The sequence below is a fragment of the Callithrix jacchus genome, chromosome 17, assembly GCF_049354715.1.
Source record: "Callithrix jacchus isolate 240 chromosome 17, calJac240_pri, whole genome shotgun sequence".
In the NCBI taxonomy this organism is placed as follows: Eukaryota; Metazoa; Chordata; class Mammalia; order Primates; family Cebidae; genus Callithrix; species Callithrix jacchus.
The window spans coordinates 9,994,647-10,015,339 of NC_133518.1; the positions used below are offsets into that span (position 1 = coordinate 9,994,647).

At 41.8% G+C, this 20,693-nt stretch overlaps 1 long non-coding RNA gene across 1 annotated transcript; it reads left to right on the forward strand.

Annotated features, from left to right (window-relative positions):
- Positions 1–10,545: 10,545 nt before the first annotated feature.
- Positions 10,546–16,926, forward strand: LOC118148926 (uncharacterized). Its single transcript, XR_004736019.3, has 4 exons — positions 10,546–10,628; positions 11,199–11,253; positions 11,820–12,927; positions 15,952–16,926. It is a non-coding gene; the product is annotated as an uncharacterized LOC118148926 (long non-coding RNA).
- The last annotated feature ends 3,767 nt before the right edge of the window (positions 16,927–20,693 follow it).

Below are 20,693 nucleotides of genomic sequence, written 5' to 3' on the forward strand. Positions count from 1 at the left end.
AAGGGAATCAGTGCCCTTCGTGTTGCTATGAAATCATTTCAAGGTTAAGTGCTGTTGCTGAGGTGTTTTTCTTCCCGGCATTGTCATATTTCTTTTCCCCACTCCTGGATTTGCCACAGGACTGACTGACATTTGAGATGTAATTTCTTCCAGGGAACTTAGAAACTTTGGGTTATGATGGTGATCTCAATAGGAATACATTCTACCCAGGAATGACTGTGTTAACATGGTAAAAACAGGATATTGCTCTCACAACAGCTGATGAGAGAGGAAAGGTTAAAATTCTCGCCACAATGGTGATTATTCCTACAAGAAAAAAATTCTAATCTGCTTTGCATACATTTAACTTCAATAAAGCTTGCATTAGGGAATACATTTTATGAATGTGGGAGAAATAAAATGACTAGATTCAATTTTAATATAGTAAAAATAACTTTTTGAGTGTTTACTCCTGCTGGAAATTTTTCTAGATCTTTCCATGTGTTATCTCATTTGATCCTCATAGCGGCTCAACATAGTAGGTATGTTTGTTCTCCCCCTGCACCCGAGGACTAAACTCTAGGCACTCTCTCTGAAAGTCTGAGTCTATACTTGGAGTGAACACAAATGAATTTAAAGCTATTCTGAAAGTTTACTGAGCGGAAGATCATACTTAAACTCAGTTATTTCCTTTAGCTACATAGGGATTCCTTCAGTCTAGAAACCTCTGCCTTCTAAAGCTGACGCTTCTTTTCTTGAGACAGGATCTCACTCTGTTGCCTAGGCTTGAATGCCGTGGTGTGATCGTGGCTCACTGCAACCTCTGCCTGCTGGATTCAAGTGATTCTCCTGCCTCAGCCTCCCGAGTAGCTGGGATTACAGGTGCCTGCCATCACGCCAGACTAATTTTTTGCACTTTTAGTAGAGACAGGGTTTTACCATATTAGTCAGGCTGGTATTGAACTCTTTTTTTTTTTTTTTTTTTTTTTTTTTTTGAGACGGAGTTTCACTCTTGTTACCCAGGCTGGAGTGCAATGGCGCGATCTCGGCTCACCGCAACCTCCGCCTCCTGCGTTCAGGCAATTCTCCTGCCTCAGCCTCCTGAGTAGCTGGGATTGCAGGCATGTGCCACCATGCCCAGCTAATTTTTTGTATATTTAGTAGAGATGGGGTTTCACCATGTTGACCAGGATGGTCTCGATCTCTCATGATCCACCCGCCTCGGCCTCCCAAAGTGCTGGGATTACAGGCTTGAGCCACCACGCCCGGCCCAGCCTGAACTCTTAACCTCAGGTGATCTGCCTGTCCTGGCCTCCCAAAGTGCTGGGATTACAGGTGTGAGCCCCTCCTCCCGGCCCTCTGAGGTTAATTAATAGTCATCACCATGAGAGGGAGGATAATAAAGCTATGAATGATGTCTTCAGCCTTCTAATGAGCAGGTGGGTAGCATCTAATCTACTGCTGGATTAGATTTGTTGGAGATTTCAACAGGAAGGTTGCAGGGTGGTATGGCAACCCTTATACTATCCATCAGCTTCCCGTTCTTTGGTATGTGATATCTGCTGCACTGCTAGCTTCCAGTTCAAAGCAGACTACCACCTTTACCCTCTTAGCTAAACATTCCAAAGCCTCCCCTGCTGGGTGTCTTGAGAGAAATGGTGTTGAGTTTTTGGGAAGACACGGATTGCATAGGGAAAGTAAATACAGTGCAGGTGAATGCTGCTTGATGGGAATTCAGCTCCAAATAACAGAGCAGAGCTGATCAGTGGCAGTGGTCAAGGATACTGCATGAAGGCCACAAATGTAACAAGCAACGTATGCTGTATGGAGAGGAGGAGGGATGACAGCTGGCAAGGATTTGCAACTAGGGCAGGGAAGCCCAGAAGGGGAGTAAATTCAGAGGGGAGCCCTCAAATTTTCAGTGATATACAAAAGACAACTAAAGGCAAAATGGAGATCCTGGCCTAGATATCGCTGCTCACTGCTTGGAAAGGATTTATTTTCTGTGTGAGAGAGAACAGTGGTCAAAACTAAAATCACATTTGTTTGCTTTATTTAACTGAAGGACTCTATTTTTTTAGTATAGTCAATGTATTTAATAATTTAGCAATGAAACACAAGAGGTTTTTCTCAAAACGATCTTTTTGGGTTCCATATTATGGGTGAAAACCATAGCTAGCTACTATGAGTTACATCAGATTGACTTGAATCCGACCCATGACCCTTTCCTTGTTGAAACAGTGTGTAGCCTGGGAAGGATTTTCTTTGATCTTGTGTCCCTGGTTCCCTTCCCCACCAATGAGAGAAAAGAAGGTCTTGAAAATGTAGTCAAAGACCACCGGAGAGTTGAGTTATTTTCCAACATTGAACATGGAAAACTGCGTTACTGTTTAGACAAGACTGTATTCTATTTGCCTGAGTAGGGGCAGAGGCATTTGCTGGAGGTGTGTTTGTTTAATGTAGCTGTTGGAATCTTTGGCTTACACCACTTAATTTTATAGCTGTCACTTTGTCTCATGGGAATGTGGTATTCTCAGTAATTTGCAAGAAGATGTGAGCTAAGCATTGCCAGATCTTATGGCAGGGATGAAATTAACATGTGTGATCAGAGTATTCCACTTGAAACACTTAACCCATTAGGACTAGAATACGAAATAACCAGCCTAAATATGCTTTGTTGGCTATCAGTTTATTTTACAAACTGCTTTAAAACCTCATGTGAATAATACATATATGTATATATTTAAAGACACAACATGTTAAGGAAATAAATGGTAAGAGAACCCAAATGCAAACTCTAAGTCTTCTGTTTGCAGATAAGCTTTTAGCAAAAATATTTATTTTTCCTCCCCTACTTACATTCTGCGCTCTACTTAAGTACTCAAAATATTCATGAGTTTCGAACAGTGGGTGCCTGCTATACAGTTTTTTTATGAAGTGCATTTGTTATGCAAATTGTTATAGTGAACCATCCTTCACGAGCTATTTATGTTCATTTTAATAGGAGAAGAAGTACTGTCTCATTCCATATAAATTCCTCTTTACAATCTATCAAATGCAGAAAGATGCTTGAGATGAAATAAATGTGTTACTAATATTAGTGAAAGTCTGCTGCTTGAAATATTTAAGAGACTTTTGGACATCTTTAATTACACTCCCCTAATTGCTCTGGGAATGGGCAAAGAAGATGAATGATAGGTGGTGCTTCAGGCACTTGTCTCCATGGTCCCTTGTCCCACTCATAAGGATGACTCATTTCATAAGGAGATACAGGTCAGTAAGCAGAAAAGAGAAGCATTAAAAAGGAGGTGGATATCTAAGAGAATGATGCAAGCATTCTTTTCTCTATTCATTTATCGTTTTACTCTATTCATTTATTGTCACCTGTGTTGCTAGAGACACGAAGAAGACATAGTTCCTACCTTCAAAATGCTGATAGTCTAGGCAGGGAGTTAGATGTGTGACAGAATGCATTCTTCTTGCCATCTCCCCCTAACTTTAGCTCTTTGTACAGAAAATGTGTTCTTTGCCCCATGGATTCTCCATGCTTGCCAAAAGCCTTTGTCAGGTCAGGCCAGTGCCCAGCTCTTTGGTCATCCAGAAACATGAAAAAGGCAGAGGGTGAGAACTGTAGGGCTCACCAGGAAAGGGGAATGCCCTGAGCTACGGGAGCCAAATAGACGTATCTGATCAAACGTTGGAGAGAACAGAGTCTCCTCTGTTCTCAGAGTGGGGGTAACGTAAAGCTAAGTTGGGTGAAGAGTTTTGTTTTTGTGATGGGCAAAGCAGAGCTTTTGAAAAGGGGCAGGCTTCAGAGAAGCTAGAGAGAGAGGCTATGAGAGAAAAGGGGAGGAGGAAGAAATGGAATTGAGAAGTGGTGCCCCTTCTTATAAATTACATTTGCTTTTAGTGCTGTTAGAATACATGTGAAGTGTGGAGTTCCATTTCGGTTTTTCTGTTTTCCTTTTCTGTTTGTTTTTGGTCGCTGGACTCTGATTGTATATATTCGACTGGGCCATGTAGTACCCTGGCTTTGACTGGGTCATATCAAAAATTTCATTTATGTGGGGTGAGGAACGGGCAGAAAAAAGACCTTCAACTAAAACCCAAAAGGTGAATGTCTTCTGCCGGTCAGTCATACTGCAAGGGTAGGATGAGGTGGGAGCTTTGTGTTGTGTGTGTTGTGTGTGGGTACAACACTTACCCTTTCTTTACTGTCCTGTTGCCAAAATCTCTAAATTGGTCTTCCTGCCTTCAGAGTTATGTTCAAAAAACAAATCCAGTTATGATTTTTTTTTTTTCCTGCTTAAACTCTCTATTGCCCTTATAGGATAAGACCAAACCTCTGTGTAGAACCAACAAACCCTTCAATTTTACGCCTAGTCAACATAGTAGCCACCGTTTCTGACCATTCCTTGAATAAGCACACAGGTTGCAATTTCTTTCAACATCTTACTGCCCCCTAAACTCACCTTGCCACACTTTTTACTGTTGGACCCTGGTCCCTGATCATGCTGTGAAGCTTCTAGAATGAGCATTGATTTTAGAATTGAGGGTCATGTTTCTTTGCTCTTGTCTTGCCGTCTGGTTTTATAATGACAGATCAGGCATGCCAGAATCTGGGTTTATCTTTATCCTGACCTGGATTAATTTCCTGGGCACTGTAACTAGACATACCGTTATTCTAAGAAACCTCCCTGTCCAAGGAAACTTGGTGGGCATAGTAAGCTTTTACTGAATATTGTTTGGAGAATAAAGTGTGGGCTTTATATTTTCCCAGAATTTAAAACACTATTTGGGAATGCTGACACATTGCAGACCAGCCCTCTTGCGCTGGTGATATTTTGCTGGAATCTCTCCCTTCTCTCTTTGTGCTTCTGTAAGGAAGTGCCTGGGAAGGTGACCTTGGTTCTAGGGTGTATGGCTTTCTTGCATTTCTTCTTCTTAAGATGGTTCCTTTTTGCTCCCAGACATGAAAAGACATCAGCTAGCCCAGCGCTTGGCATCTATAAATGCTGCTATGTCATGCTGTTTCTTTTTGTCCATTTTTGGTGATCGGGAGAGTGTCAGAGCCTCTTCCTATGAGAGGGAAGGACATTTCTTTAGAATTCTGAAAACTCTCCTAAATCTGGTCCCATCAGTAGACGGTGGTAGTGACAGCATTATAAATGTGACAAATGTGTTAGGGTTAGAGCAGCTCTCACTGGCCTTACAGATTGATTTTTACATCCTCTTGCACTTAGCTTGCAAACAGGAAGCAATTCCTTCACTTTAATAAGCCAGGTGACAGTGGCTTGCTGTCGGGCTCAGGAAGATATTTTATGTAAAACCAGAGACAGGTTTGGGCCAGACACCCATCAAGCAAGAGCATGATGGTTCCAATACGCGAACTGTTTCCATTGTAGTTTTTGGTTTTAAAATATTTGTTTCTTCATTATGAGGAAATTTTCTAGAGGTACATTTTAAATATTGGAGTTTCAGCTTGCTAAGCTTATAATGAGTTGCCTGTCGTGAATTAGTGAATCAGCAAATCTCACTTTTGGGGGGTTGTCAGATGGTAAGACATGTTGTAGCACATAGTAGGGCCTGTGCAGTTGTCTGTAGTAGCAGAATTCTCTTTTTCAATGTAAATAAATATAAGGCAATACTTGTACTATATTTCTCATAAAATAACTTGAAGCAATATGAGTACTAGCTGTGGGATACTTAATATGTCTAGTTCAGGTGGTGATGTTGACTTTGTTTTTTGAGATAATGGCCTTCCAAACAATGGATATTTTTAATTACACAGGAGGCAGGGAGAGAGACGTTGTGTGAATGAGCATGGTGGGAAGGTCACGCTCACAGATCTGTTTTTCAGTTTATTTTCTCCTAATCATAACACACCATAGAAGCATTTTTCTTTGAGTAGCATTGAGATTGAAAAGGGAAAACAGGTTTTTAAGTTAAACATACCTGAGATTAAATCAAAGCTCTGTCATTTACTGGCTTTCTGACCTTTGTTAGAAAAACTTCTGGAGTGTCTGTTTACATACCTATAAACTGTGAGAAAAATACTCTTCTTGAAGGAGAACTGAACTTCACACTAAATAATGTATATTTACTATTTAGCCCCATTTTGCCCCAGGAAGGTGAACAGTAAATGTTTGGTGAATGAGTGAGTACAACTGTAACTGAGCTGAGACATGCAGAGGTTGTAGACTGTATGTGTTAACAATGTGTGGCCATTTGCTGAGCATCTCTTAAGTGTCTCATACTCTGGGCTAAGCCCTGGGGCTACCGATGTGTTAAGTCTCAGGCACTGCCTCAAGGAAGTCACAGGCTACCAGGGAAGCCAAGCCCCCACACTGAAGGTCAGAGGATCAGGCAATAGGGACAATGCTGTGAGGTGCAACAGGAGTTATGGAAGTGATGGGGGGGCCTACTTGGGAGAGCTTCCTGAAGGGGTGACCTTTGATCTGTCCATGGATGGACAACTGTGAATTACTTTAATTTATCAAACATGAAAGTGAGAAAAAAAGTGGAACCAAGGGGGCCAGGCGCGGTGGCTCAAGCCTGTAATCCCAGCACTTTGGGAGGCCGAGGCGGGTGGATCATGAGGTCAAGAGATCGAGACCAACCTGGCCAACATGGTGAAACCCCGTCTCTACTAAGAATACCAAAAAAAAAAAAAAAAAAAAAATTAGCTGGGCGTGGTGGCGTGCACCTGTAATCCCAGCTACCTGGGAGGCTGAGGCAGGAGAATTGCTTGAACCTGGGAGGCGGAGGTTGCAGCGAGCCGAGATCACGCCACTGCACTCCAGTTTGGTACCTGGCAACACAGCAAGACTCTGACTCAAAAAAAAAAAAAAAAAAGGAGTGGAAGCAAGGAAAGGCTCTTAGGACCTGAACACACATCCAGTTTCCCAGTTTTGGATGGAAGTTTTATGGATCAAAACATTTTTCTTTTTCATGGAGTTCCTGAATTCTCCTTACTGTCGCTTTATCAGCACAGGAAGATCCAAGGAGGAGAGGGGAGATTGTAGGACACACCACTGTAACACTGTGACTCCCAAGCTCTGTGTTCTGGATGGCCTCATCAGGAAGGCGGCGGTGTACTGGTGGTTTTCTATGCCTATGGAAATCTTGCTGTTGATTTCACAGGAAGGGAAAGCAAGGAAAGGGCAGGGCAAATTGACAGTGGTGACCCTCACTGCTTTAGAGGAGAGTGTGACTGGTGTATCCTCGCGTAGCTACATGGCACAGATAGTCAATGTGCAGGGTGCTGCTGCAGGTCAGTGGGAGAGCATTTGAAATAGCAAGATGGCAGCCACACTAGAATGACGGCTCCTCCAGGCTGTGTCCTGTGTCCCAGTGATTCCTGCCTCTCTCTAAACTGCTCTCTTCCAACACCCCCTGGCAAGGACACATTCTCTGGGAAACCCACTTGTACCAAAAAAATACAATTATTTCTATCAACAGAATGCAAGTCACTCCTTTGCATTCCTGGGTGGGTGGAATCTCTGAGGCTTCAATTACCAAAGTTATGCCAACAGCCTCTTTTTAAGATTTCCTTAGAGTACATGCTGCACAGGAGAAGAAGATGCTTTGTGAAAATTGGGCATTAAAATTGCCTTGAAAATACATTTATAATTGCATATAAAACAAAAAGAGTGTGTGAGCTGTGTGGTTTTATTTTTAATTATCTGTTTTTTAGTAAACATTCCACTAAGATTTCAAGAAATAAAATCCCACAGCCTCATAAAGGAATAAATAAAATATGAGACATAATAAAATCAGATGATATAATGCACATGAAAAATGGGACAAGAGGAATATAAATAGAAAATATATATAGTCTTATAAAACTAACATTGTGCTCTTTTATGAAATAAATATCTCTAGACTATTATAAGCAAACAAGTTTTAAAACTTAGAAATGTAGTCTATTATTTTATTTTAGGTTCGTGTCTAAACATTAATATATTTATATTTCTTTTTGCTCTTTTTAATCCACTGAAGCAGCCTTCAGCTAATTCCCACAGCCTAAATGTAGTCTACAGATGCTATCTTTTCACAAAGAAAAACTAAATTTATTTATCATGGTGTGGCCATGTTATTTTCAATGAGAGGAGTTTTATTGTATTGGATTTTTTATTCCTGTGTAGCAAAACAATCTCAAAATCGATAAAACAGCAGCACAAATAATGAATAATATGTAGAAAAGTAGGTCACTTGGCATTAATTCATGGAGAAAATAGGTCTCCTCAAACACAGGTCTGAGAGGCGTCATTAGCGGTAGTCACTGTGTGAATGCTGGAAGGAGCTAGGACTGATTGCTGTCCTCCTTCTCTTTCCTCCTGTACTCTTGTGTCAGCAAACACTGAAAAAAGCAAGTAAAAGAGTTGTTTTAGCGGTTCTGAGAGACAAGGCCGAATGAAGGTCTGGGGTTAATGGTGACTGAATTTCTGAGTCTCCTCAGCCGATGACAAGCACAGCAACAGGGTGTATGTGGAAGCCAGCTCCCTTCCCTGGAGCAGCAGCACTTGGGGAAATGCAACTTAAAATCTAAAAATGGGAGGGCCAATCCAGCAACTGTGACTTCCATGTTTGTGGTTGTCATTCATATACAGTAGCCCCTCTTTATCAGAGGGGGATATATTCCAAGACCTCCCCCAGTTCCAAGAACACTAGTGGAGTCTGAGATCCATCCCAGTGGATGCCTGAAACTGCAGAGAGGACCAAAACATGTATATATATGTATGTGTACGCACGCACACACACACACACACACGCGCACACACATACACACACGCACGCGCGCATGCGCGATGCTGTTCTTGGGCTGGTAACCGAGACAGCTACTAAGTGACTAACAGCTGGGAGTGTTTACAGTGGATTCACTGGACAAATTCATGTTGCAGGTGGGATTGTGTAGGATGGCATGCAGTCTCATGTTACCCAGAACGGCGCACAATTAAAAACTTATGAATTGTTTATTTCTGGGATTTTCCATTTACTATTTCGAACTGGTTGACCTCAGGTAACAGAAACCACAGAAAGGAATGCTTCAGAGAAGAAGGCCTCCTGTACCTCGGGCCAGTGTAACTGGTATTTGTGAATTTCATTAGGACATTTCTCCATGAGCTTGCCTGCGGGCTTGAGAGCATCACGCTGGCCATTTATGATGGTGGTGGTGAAGGATTTTTATTTATGGAATTCCTAATATTTAAGTCAGTATATCTAGGATAGAGGTAGCAAACTTGTAGTTCCAAGATACATTTTGTTTAGGTTGCGTAATATTTAAAAAATTTTTGAATTATTCTTCAACATTTAAAATCCAGGAGATTTCATGTTAAACCTCCCCCCTGCGAATTTCTGGATTTTCTTAACAAATTAGAAAGTCTGGCAATGGACCCATATTCTTTCCAGCTGGAGCTAAGCAGCAATAGTACCTGTTAAATCCATACCCAGGCATGTGGTTTCTAGCTTGTTAGAATCTGCCCTACTCTTGGATGTGTGACTTCCTGCCCATTTCTTTCATTTATATTGTCTGCTTTTATGCTTTTGGACCAGCGAGCATCAAAATGGCTGCATCCTAGAATCACCTGGAGACCTTTTGGGCCTCAGCTGCATCCACCTTCACTAAACTTGATTAAATTGGTCTGGAATGGGGTAGTTTAGATAGCTTCTCAGGTGATTTGACTATTTAGCCAAAATTGAGAAACTATGGCCCAGGGAGTGTAGACAGCAGGCGCTGATAATTTTCTCGTGAGTTTCCCAGTTGAGCCACTGCTTGACCTTGTGATCTTCATTATGGAAATTGTATGTTTCTTCATTCTCCCAAGGAGAGTTGATCTAATGTTTTCTTTTTTTAAATTTCATGGCACTTGGGAATTCATTGGGGCTCATGAAATTTATAGATTGTGTTGGACGCAGGAGATGAATCATGGACTTTGCCTTTCAAGCATTTACAAACGCTGAGGATCATAGTTTTAATGTTAGAATATTTTCCTCTTCTAAAACACAATGTGGAGAGTTGTAGTTTACCACCCTTAGAGATCTCTGTCTCTTTCTCTCTGTTGCTGTGCAAGACAGGGATTTTTGGCTGAGAAAAGGGGATGCATCTGTAGAATATGTCATGAGGTCCACCTTTTTAATGCCCATAAAAAGACAGGATGACAATTTAAAGCCTCATCTGTCACAAGCGTTTTCAATCTTGCCGTGATTTATGAAATACTTGTAAATTGCAATCACGCCAGCCCATAACATCCTGGCAGCTGCTTCAAAAGCAAAACATTCACCCAGAAATATAACTGATAGGTGGGATAAAAGTTTCAGAAAGGGAATGTCGTTTCATAGGCAGGTGCTATTATCATGAGCTTATAAGGGAACATTTTTCTCAGTAAGAAATGTTTCTTTCCCACTCACAGATTGACTCTCTGCACAGAGCATGGTGAGGGAGGGTTCTGGCTTGCAGTTTTCTGTAGACCTTATGATGAGCTCGAGTTCAAGAAGGATGTGTCAGAAAGAAAAACGTCAGAGGAGAATTGAAGTTCTCATTAGAAATGCACTATCCAAGGTTCTGTTCACTGTGCTCTACGCTTCGCCTGCAGACACATGTTTCAGCATCCCTGTGTGAGAAGACAGCTTCATACAAGTCAGGATGGGTCAGTTTGACATGTGTGTAATGGATTGACGGGTTAGGATGATAAAAATGTAAAGATGTGTGTGTGTGTGTGTGTGTGTGTGTGTGTGAGAGAGAGAGAGAGAGAGAGAGAGAGACAGAGCATGCTTGAGAGTGGCTTAGGGCTGCATCCAATTGTTTTTTGTACCAAAACTTTAATGTTAAAACACAGTGACTTCTTTAATAAACCTCTTGACAGAGAACCATACTCTTGGACTCTGAGAAGAAACTTAACATTTGAGATTCCTAAAGTGCTCTTTGGACATGGATTTGCTATCATCTTAGACTTAGAAGTGATCAGGTGTGAAGAATTTACCTCAGCTGTATTTACAATGCAGTAATCTGTTGTAGGGTGTGTGCGTGTGCGTGTGCGTGTGTGTGTGTGTGTGTGTGTAAAGGCCAGAGAGCCAGAATTTTACGTCAAGATGTTGCTGCTTACGAGACCTGAATTACAGAAAGAAATCAGGGAGTAAACTAGACAGAAGCCAGGAACTTGCCTGGGCCCGGATTTTTAACACATCAAAATGACAAGTTTTCTTTTACACCCAATCAGCCCTTCAAGGTCGGCCTTGTGGTCAGCTGGGCAGAAGGAGCCTCACGGCACTGAGGTAAGAAAACGCAGACAAAAAGACACTGAACAGGGGAAGGGAAGGCAAACTTATAACAAGTTGCCAGACTTCCAAAAATCTATTTGAAAGGGGCACATTTAAAAGGAGTACTGATAATATACATTTGAAAGGACGCCGAATATACATTTGAAAAGAGGTCAGATATACATTTGAAAACAAAGGGAGGCACGGTATTTGTTCTGGAGAACAAAGAGGATGATGACATTGAAATTCTTTAAAGGGGCCATGATTGTACAAGGAGTAAAATCTTAAAGATATTTTTGGTTAGTTGACTTTTTAACAAGATAAGACGTTCTTTGCATTATGGAAGAGCTGATGTCTTCTCATATTCTATCTTAATCATCTTGATGTTCCCCTTCATGGGGTCTGACCCAAGGGAAGCGTCCAAAGAATACATTTTGATAAATGATGTTTCATTCATGGGCAGAAAGAACTTAGACTTAATCAAGAGAGCACTTAATTACTTGATGCGAACCGCTGTGGGAGAGCAATTTTGTTATATCCTCTGACAATTGTTGAACTTTATCTGAGCCCTGTGTTTCCAGAAAGCACTGACAGTTAAGACATCCTCCCATATGCTTGTGTCCTGAAATGGCTGTTGTCAAAGAAAAATTGCACTGGACGAAATTAAACAGGCAAGGAAGACTTTATTCAAGACTATTGCAGCAGGGGAGAGAGATTGGGCTCAACTCCGAATATAACAGAAACAGCTGGCAACCCATAGTCAGCAGGCGGGGTGAGAAAGTCAGTGGACGGAAAATTACTAAGAGGAGCTGGGTAGGTAGAAAGAGTGGGGGATTCTTGTTGAACTGGCTTGGCAGGGTTCTTGCTGAATTGGGCTCAGCAGGCCAAGTTTCAAGCCTCGTTGGGAAGAGGGTTCGGAGTGAGGGAACAGACCCCTCTTTCTTGTCCCTTGTCTCAGAGGAGGAGGAAGTAAAAGTTGAGATGTAGCAGCCATGAGGTCAGTGGCGAGGTTGGCTGGAGCTGCTGATCAGGCCTGGAGGTTGAAGATTAAATCCCCCACCCTTAATCCCTCTCGTCTCTGCAGATCACAGGCATAATATGGAGAAACGCCTTCCGTTGTTCTCGAATCTTGCTCAAACCCCTACCTGGTCACATACCCCACGCCAACTTCATCGATCACGACCCTCTCACATGTACTTTCTAGAATTGTAAGCCTTTAAAAGGGCGAGGATTTTCTTTGTTGGGGAGCTCAGTTCTTGAGATGCAAGTCTGCCGACACTCCTGGCTGAATAAAGCCACTTCCTGCTTTAAATCTGGTGTCCGGGAGGTTTCATTTGCAGCTTGTCCTGCTACAAGAGGAGCCTGACTAAAGTTTGGTTGAGGAGGGAGTCCTTGTCACCAGAAAGAACATCCTGCCATGTGTATTCTTGGATAAAACCCACCGCAGCCTCCCCTATGGCTCCTGTAAGACTCGCAGATAAGCTGTGCTTGCTTATCTGCCTCTGTGAAGCCCTACACTCCTTTCACTGTCTTTGAGGGCCTCCTCGTTAATAAGTGTTCTCTTTATCCCAACAACCTGAATAAAATCATCGCTCAGTTGACTGGTGCAATTTGTCCTTCACAGTTTTGGTGCTGTGTCTCGGACAGCAGTGGAATCCGCACCTTTGGAACCCTGTTCACTCCACCCAGGTACCGAGGCTTCTTGGAGCATGTTATGCTCTGATTGCTGTTTGGGTGCTCCGTAGTGAGTCAGACTATCTTCCCCAAACTGAATCCTAAATGATACCTTTTGCATATAAAACTGACTTTCAGAGTTCCATAGGGTCCCTAGAAAATCACAAACAATTTGTTTTTGTGAAAAAACCTTGTGAAAGGAGAGGCATCAAATAATTGGGTTGATGTGATATGTTATTACTGATGAGTTGCTTGGGAAGAGTTGTCAAATCACAAGAGAGGCTTTGCCTTCTCTAGGTTAAATTTGTAAGAGTAAAATATTAATACAAATATTTTGGAAATTATATGCTCTTAGAGAAGTTCCTAGAGAACTGTCAGTGCCCTTGCTGTCCATGGTGCTTTGGTTTATTAATATCTGAGTCCTGATACTGCTTTTCTTGATAATAGACAACAACAGTATAATATTATCAGTCACAGATTCAGTTATTATTTTAAACGTTAACTTGGGTGCAAATTTACTTTATGAATTTGAATCTAACCTCTCCCAGCCCAGGAGATTTCAATTGGGAATTTACATCACTTATCCCTGCAGTTTTATAAAAATGCAGATGTTTACAACACACTCAAGACTTGCTGAATCTCCTGCTTCAGTCTCCTGTATGTCTGGGACTACAAATGCGTGCTGCCATGGTCCGGCTAATTTTTGTATTTTTAGTAGAGACGGAGTTTTACCATGCTGGCCAGCCTGATCTTAAACCCTTGGCCTCAGCCTGCCTCAAAAGTGCTGGAATTACAGGCATGAAGCACTGCGCCTGGCCTAACACATTTTTTAGATTGACTTTATTTTCTTTTTTCTATGCCACTGAAGTAATTTTTAATTTTTTCATTCTACTTCAGTATCTGGCTATAATTCTGCAAACTGACATTTCCAATTTTCCTCCCTCCTGTCTGTCTGACTCAGCATCACTGAGAACTACAACCTGACTGCCCAGATCCCCATTGGGAACTGTTGTCTTGCAGAGGGCCTATTCCCATACTCTCTGAAGAAGCCCAGCCAGTTGAAAACTGACAGCTTGAAGGACTCACCACAGCAGCCGATCACGCATGTGTTGCATTTCTCCACGGACAAGTTGCTAATGGGGTCACTAAGGAAGTCTAGTGAAGTGATTGTGTCATGCCTACCCTTTTATGAGAGATAACTAAGACCGCGAATAATGTCACCAAAAGCACTGACATCCTAGCTTGAGAGCTTTGCCAACCTCAACTAGCTAGCACTGCTATATAACTGAAAGACCTTCCTCCACCAAGCTCTTAGATCCATCAGAGCGGTTCGTCTCAGAGTTAAACTCCTCCTGGCTCTCTGCTTTGCTACAACTTTTTATATGATATTTTTCATGTTAGGGATCTCTCTTTTAAGATATCTGATCGCTAGTACCCCAAAGCAACTGACCTTTGATGCCACCTCTCAACGGATGGCTCAGCTGGTTTTACAGGAACAAAAACATTCATAGGAACCCTCAAGAGACTATTTCTTAGGCCCTGTTTCGCCTCGCTCTGGAGGTTATAACTGCCTATGAGTTGTTCAGTGATTAATTATATTCTTATTGATATTTGTTTATAATGAGGATGAATATTAAATGAAAATGAATGAATACAAACATTTCGATTAGGGGAAAGAATGAAGATTACGGCCGCACCCCAAATATATATGTATAATGTCATCCAAATATCACTGCAAGATTACATATTCTGTCTCTGATGAGACAGAATAATTTTTTTGCCCCCCAAAATCACTAGATCACTTAAACCACAAGCATTCATACATATATACAATGAGCATATACGTATACACTCAGTAAGTATCAAATGACAATGATGTTAAAACATTGTGCTGGGTGTTAGTGTGCAGTCAGATGGACAGGTTTAGTTTCCAGTGGTGAAGACAGATGATAAGCAAGTGATTAGAAGTCAAGTAGGAGAATTACAAAGGATGATTTTCAGAAGAAAAAAATAGGATGATGTGGTGTGAGGAAGAATAAGAGGAGCAGTTAGGATGGTTATGGGAGACATTGTGGGGAGGTGACACAGCTGAGGTCAGAAGGTTGCCCATGAGCCAGCCACGCGTGGTATAGGGAGAGGAGCATCTCCACCTCTTCCTGACCTCTACTTGGCCAAATATGTTTATACTGTTTTAACCCATATCTGTTTATAATGGTTGTGTTATTCTAAGTATGCAAACTGATGAAAATTAACTTTATTTAAAAAATATATATATTTACATATATGTGTGTGTATGATACACACACACACACACAAACACACATAAATATTTTGTGTGTGTTTGCATGAAATAAGGTTTCACTTTGATGCCCAGGCTGGAGTGCAGTGGCATGATCACAGCTCACACTACAGCCTTGACCTCCCAGGCTCAAGCAATCCTTTCAGCTCAGCCCCCTGAGTAGCTGGGACAACAGGTGCATGCCGCCATGCCCAACTAATTTTTAAATATTTTTTAATAGAGATGGGGATTCACTATGTTGCCCAGGTTGGTCTCAAACTCCTGAGCTTAAGCAGTCCAGCCACCTTGGCTTCCCAAACTTCTGGGATGACAGGTGTGAGTCACGGATGAAAATTAACTTTAATGTTATGGAAAAAAGTTTTAAAAGTCAACTTGCCAAATATTTGCCATCAGACTAGGTGTAGATAAGACAATTGCCAGAGTTGGAATAAAATTTTTAAAAGTGTGGGAGGATTTTGAACTTAGATTGCTTGATAACTGTCCTTACATTTCCTCCCCAATTAAAGAAATTGAAACTGGAAATATTTATAGTTTGTAAAGTGCGGTACCTAAAGACAGACAATGCAAAACCCTATGAAAAAACCCTCCATAGCCCCCAAAGTGAGTCTTAGCCCTTAATAAGTGACTGGTAGAAGAGTATATATTCATGTTTTAGGTTTAACGAAGATGTGTAATCTATGTGCGTATGTATATTTTTTCTATGTTTTACCACTTTAACTTTTTTCTTTTTTCTTTTTCAGAGTCTCACTCTGTCACCAGGCTGGAGTGAAATGGGGCGATCTCAGTTCACTGCAGCCTCCGCCTCCCGGTTCAAACGATTCTTCTACCTCAGCCTCCAGAGTAGCTGGGATTACAGGAGCCCGCTACCACGCCAGGCTAATATTTGTATTTTTAGTAGAGACGGGTTTTCACCAAGTTGGCCAGGATGGTCTTGAACTCCTGACCTTGTGATTCGCCTGCCTTGGCCTCCCAAAGAGCTGGTATTATAGGCATGAGCCACAGCACCCAGCCTACTTTAACTTTTTTCTTTAACCAAACCTGTGACCCAGTTAGGTTAAATAAAGAAGACTTACACTATATTGTTTTCCTCACAAAAACAAGATCATGCTATTCATATTGTTTCGTAATTTTTTTCCATTTACTATATTCTGAACAACTCCCTGTGACAATAAGTATGTCTATAATATAGTTTGAGATGCTATGGTATTTCATTATGTGACTGCATCATAATTTTTTTAGCTATTTGTCATGGTCAGATACTTATAGGATTTGAAGTTGTCACTCCAGTGCTCATCCTTATAGACACATAATTGCACACATCTTTAATAATTTTCTTAGGATAAATTTCCTAGAGGCAAATTTCTGTGTTAAAGGCAGACACATTTTTAATGCCTTTGATATTTATGACCAAATTATCCTCCGGTAGGGAGAATTGTCACAGTCTTTTTGCAGTGACTATTTCCAAAATTCTTTGAATATTTCTGAAAAAATTTGATAATGAGACAGCAGAGTATGCTGTTAAAGATTATGTGCACATAGAGGGGGGCTGAATTCAGGCCACTGGAAGGACAGAATGAAACAATAAAACCGCGTGGCCTCTAATACATACGCAGCAAGTAACCATCATCTTTCAACCAACAAGCTGGTGAAAAGCTTGTTTTTGCCAGTTAAAGCCTTTATTTTGAGTGATAAATAAAAAGGAACAGAATCTCTGAGCCATTTTGTCATGGTGTTCTGCTACTCTTTCTTGTGACAGTATTTCTTGGCCACCTGCATCTTTAAATTTAAAGACTGCACATCAAATAATGGGCGGCAACCTTGCTTGAAGGAGCAGTCTTCTTTGTCAGCGCACCCTGGCTCTCTTTTTGATGATGTCTGTATGAAATTTGTTACTTTCTTTTCTTAATTTACTATCTAGTCACTTTAAATGCCATTATTTGAAATGTCTGTTTGAAAAAATAATTGCGTTAGTTACAAACACCTAGACACAGTATGAGCCCAGAATGATAAGGCAGTCGAATTTCACACCTTTCCCTTACATATCTGTCCCTGGATGTCTTTTGAGCTGATAATTAGGTTTCCAGGGCTTTCTTTCTCATTAATGGCCCTGGTATTGTCAAAACCCCCATTGAGAGTGAGATTTATTTAAGGTAGAAATTAAATTCCAATATATAGAGAAGAGCCAGGAATTCCCGCCGCATCATCTGGTGATAATGGCATCTTTTGCCGCTCTGTGCCCTGAAACGATTCAATAAGAGACTCTTTATTGTTCCAAACTCAACTAATTGACTTTCAGATTTAAAATTCCCTATGTCAATTGTAATTAATTTACTATTTGTTTACTCCATAGTTTTGGATATCAATGCCGGGCCATTTTGTGGAGCAGAATCTCTTAAGGACAATGGAAAGGGATAATCCTTCCACTTTTAAGGACGCTCTCCTTTAATGTAGGGAAGAGGATCCAGAGATGGAGCCCTGAGCTTAATGGGCTGTAGCAAGCGGAGAGGGGGGTGTTAAGTTCTGTGGAGCACACAGAGAGGAGTGAACTAATTTCAGGGCATCAGAGCAGCCTCTATAGAGGAGGTGACCCTGGTCCCCAGCAAGGAACAATGAGTAAGAATAATCTAGGCAGAGAATGTGGGGAGAAAGGGCATGGGAGTGGAGGAGGGCTGAGTGTTTGGGAGGAACTGTCGTGGGGGTGACGGGGGAAGGGTTGTTTAAGGAGACAAAGTAGGTGGCTGTTTGTGAAATGACCTGATGGGATCACACAGGATTCTCTCTCCAGGAGTCTCTTTTGCCATTAGGGGCTCCACCACCACCTGCTGTCAGTGTCATCAAATAGTCACTTTAGAAATGGTAAAGTCTTTCTTGTTTTCAAGGATCCCTGTGAAATGGAGAACAATACTGGGAGGAATGAAGGAGAGTAGAGAAGTATTATTGACTTTCCCGTGGGGACCCAAATTCTGCTCTAGTTGCTGAACACATTCTATCTCATTTAATTCTCACGACAACTAGTGCTAATCTTGCATATCATTATCTGTCGGATAAGGAAACAGAAGCTTATTTGCTGAGCAGTTGTCAGAGGTCATATCCCTGGCAAATCAGCTAAGGACAGCAGTCTCAAATCTTTCAGCAAAGCCATTAACACGGATGAGAAACCACCTTGGTGTGTGGGGATGGGTAGCAAGTAGGATCTTGGAGAGTGGCTGATGCCAGTGCTGGTGGGTAAAGAGAGGAGAAGTAGAAGAAAGCCAAAAGAACTTCTCACAAAGTTCACAAGTGCCTTTGCTCATCTGCCTCCTATTCATTTATAAACATTGATTGAAAATCTTTTATGAGCCAGGTGATGAGCCAGGTGTTGGAAAGACAAGGGCAGGCTGGGGCAAGATTGTTATTCTTGCGGAGTTTACAGTCTTGTGAAGACAGGACCAGAGACGCCTTACAATTCACTGTGGAAATGCTAAAAAGGAGATCCACCAACTACTTTCATGTTTATGGAAGTAATAACTACTTGAAAGGTTCAGGAAATAACACTGAGATGGGTCTCAAAGAATTAGGAGGAGATTTTTTGGGGAACAGGGATAATAGGAAAAACACTTGGATCGGAAGTGGCAAGGGTGAAGGCATCCATTGGTGAAGGGGAGCATCGTATATGCAGAGTGGTACGTTCAGTGTGACCAAGAGGGAGCAGGGATATAGAGTAGGAAATAACACTGGGGGTTAAGGCTGGAGCAGGTTGTAAGGGCCTTAGGAGTCATGCCAAGGAGTGAACTCAATCCTGTAAGGTTTTTAAGGAGTGGGTGAGATAGTAGCAGTTTGGAGGGCAGAGCTAAGGAGGGAAGGGATTGTAGGCAGAGAACAAAATTTGGAGGCCGTTGCACTGCCCATGGGAGAAATGAGGAGGATCAGTAGTAGGTGAGGGTATGGGCATGCAATTTAAAATAATCATGGCCAGGCGCGGTGGCTCAAGCCTGTAATCCCAGCACTTTGGGAGCCGAGGCAGGTGGATCACGAGGTCAAGCGACCGAGACCATCCTGGTCAACATGGTGAAACCCCGTCTCTACTAAAAATACAAAAATTAGCTGGGCATGGTGGTGCGTGCCTGTAATCCCAGCTACTCGGGAGGCTGAGGCAGGAGAATTGCTTGAACCCAGGAGGCAGAGGTTGCGGTGAGCTAAGATCACGCCATTGCACTCCAGCCTGGGTAACAAGAGCGAAACTCTGTCTCAAAAAAAAAAAAAATCCTTTATATTTCTTCAGATTTTTAAAAATCATAAAAGCAATTCATGCTCATTAGGGAACATTCAAATGACTATGTGGACATGCAGATAACATAAAAAGGGGAAAGTTTGCCTCTTCCATAAAAATAACCTCAGCTTACTGATATGAATCCTTTCCAGTTTGCCACACACACACACACACACACACACGCACTCACCCATACATGCATATCCCCATACCCACTTATTTGTGACAGCTGGACATTTGTCCTATCTTCCTAGAACTCACAGGTGTCTACTGAGCTCTCAGCCATATGAGTCTGAGGATCAGAGCAGTGATGTAGGGTGGAAAGACGGATTTGGGAGCCATCCCTACTTAAAATACAGAAAGTAAATGCAATACACAGGAGGAATTCATAGTGGGTGAAGGTTGGAGGACCAAAGATTGAGAATTGAGAAATTCTTAAGGGGCTGGGAAGGAAAGATAGGAGCACAGAGAAAGAGACTGGGGAGTAGGAAGAACATCAGGAAATATATTATTAATGTCAAAGAAAAGGAGTTTTAAAGAGGGCGCATGTGCTCATTAGTGTTAACTACTGCTGAGAGGTCAAGCCGGCGAAGGACTGAAGAGTGTCCCTTGGGTTTCACAACAAAGAATTTCTGAACTCTGTCTGAGTTCCAGCCCTCACCATCACTAGCCTGGATGTCTGCAGTAGCCTTTTAGCTGGGCTGCTGGGCTCTGACTGATGATTCACATTGCTGCCAAAATGACCTTTCTAAAATGAAATGCTGTCAGTCCTCTTCTAAAAATACCATGATAGTCTCTCAGTGGTGCAAGATGGGGTCCAAACCTCTTAGAATGACATGAACATCTTAGTTCGCATGCTTTCCATTCTCCACTACTTCCAACACACTAAGCTTCAGTAGCGCTGAATAGTTTACATTTCTCTGAAAACATCGGGAGTTTTCACTGCTGTCTTCACAATGTTATGTTTGCCAGGAATGCTGTTCCTCCTTTATCTGCCTAGCAAACTCCTATTCCGTCTTCAAAACCTGACTCAGACATCACCTCCTCTAGGAAGCCATCTTTAACTCTCCTAGCCTGACCTTGTCTTCCAGCTTTCCTTTCTTTTGTTGTATGTTTACACAGTATTATGAATTTTGACTGTATTTCTGTCCCACTTACTGGATTGTGAGAAAGTGAGTGGAGTTAACTTCAGTAAGTGAACTTTACACTTACCGAAGTTTAAGTGAACTTCTC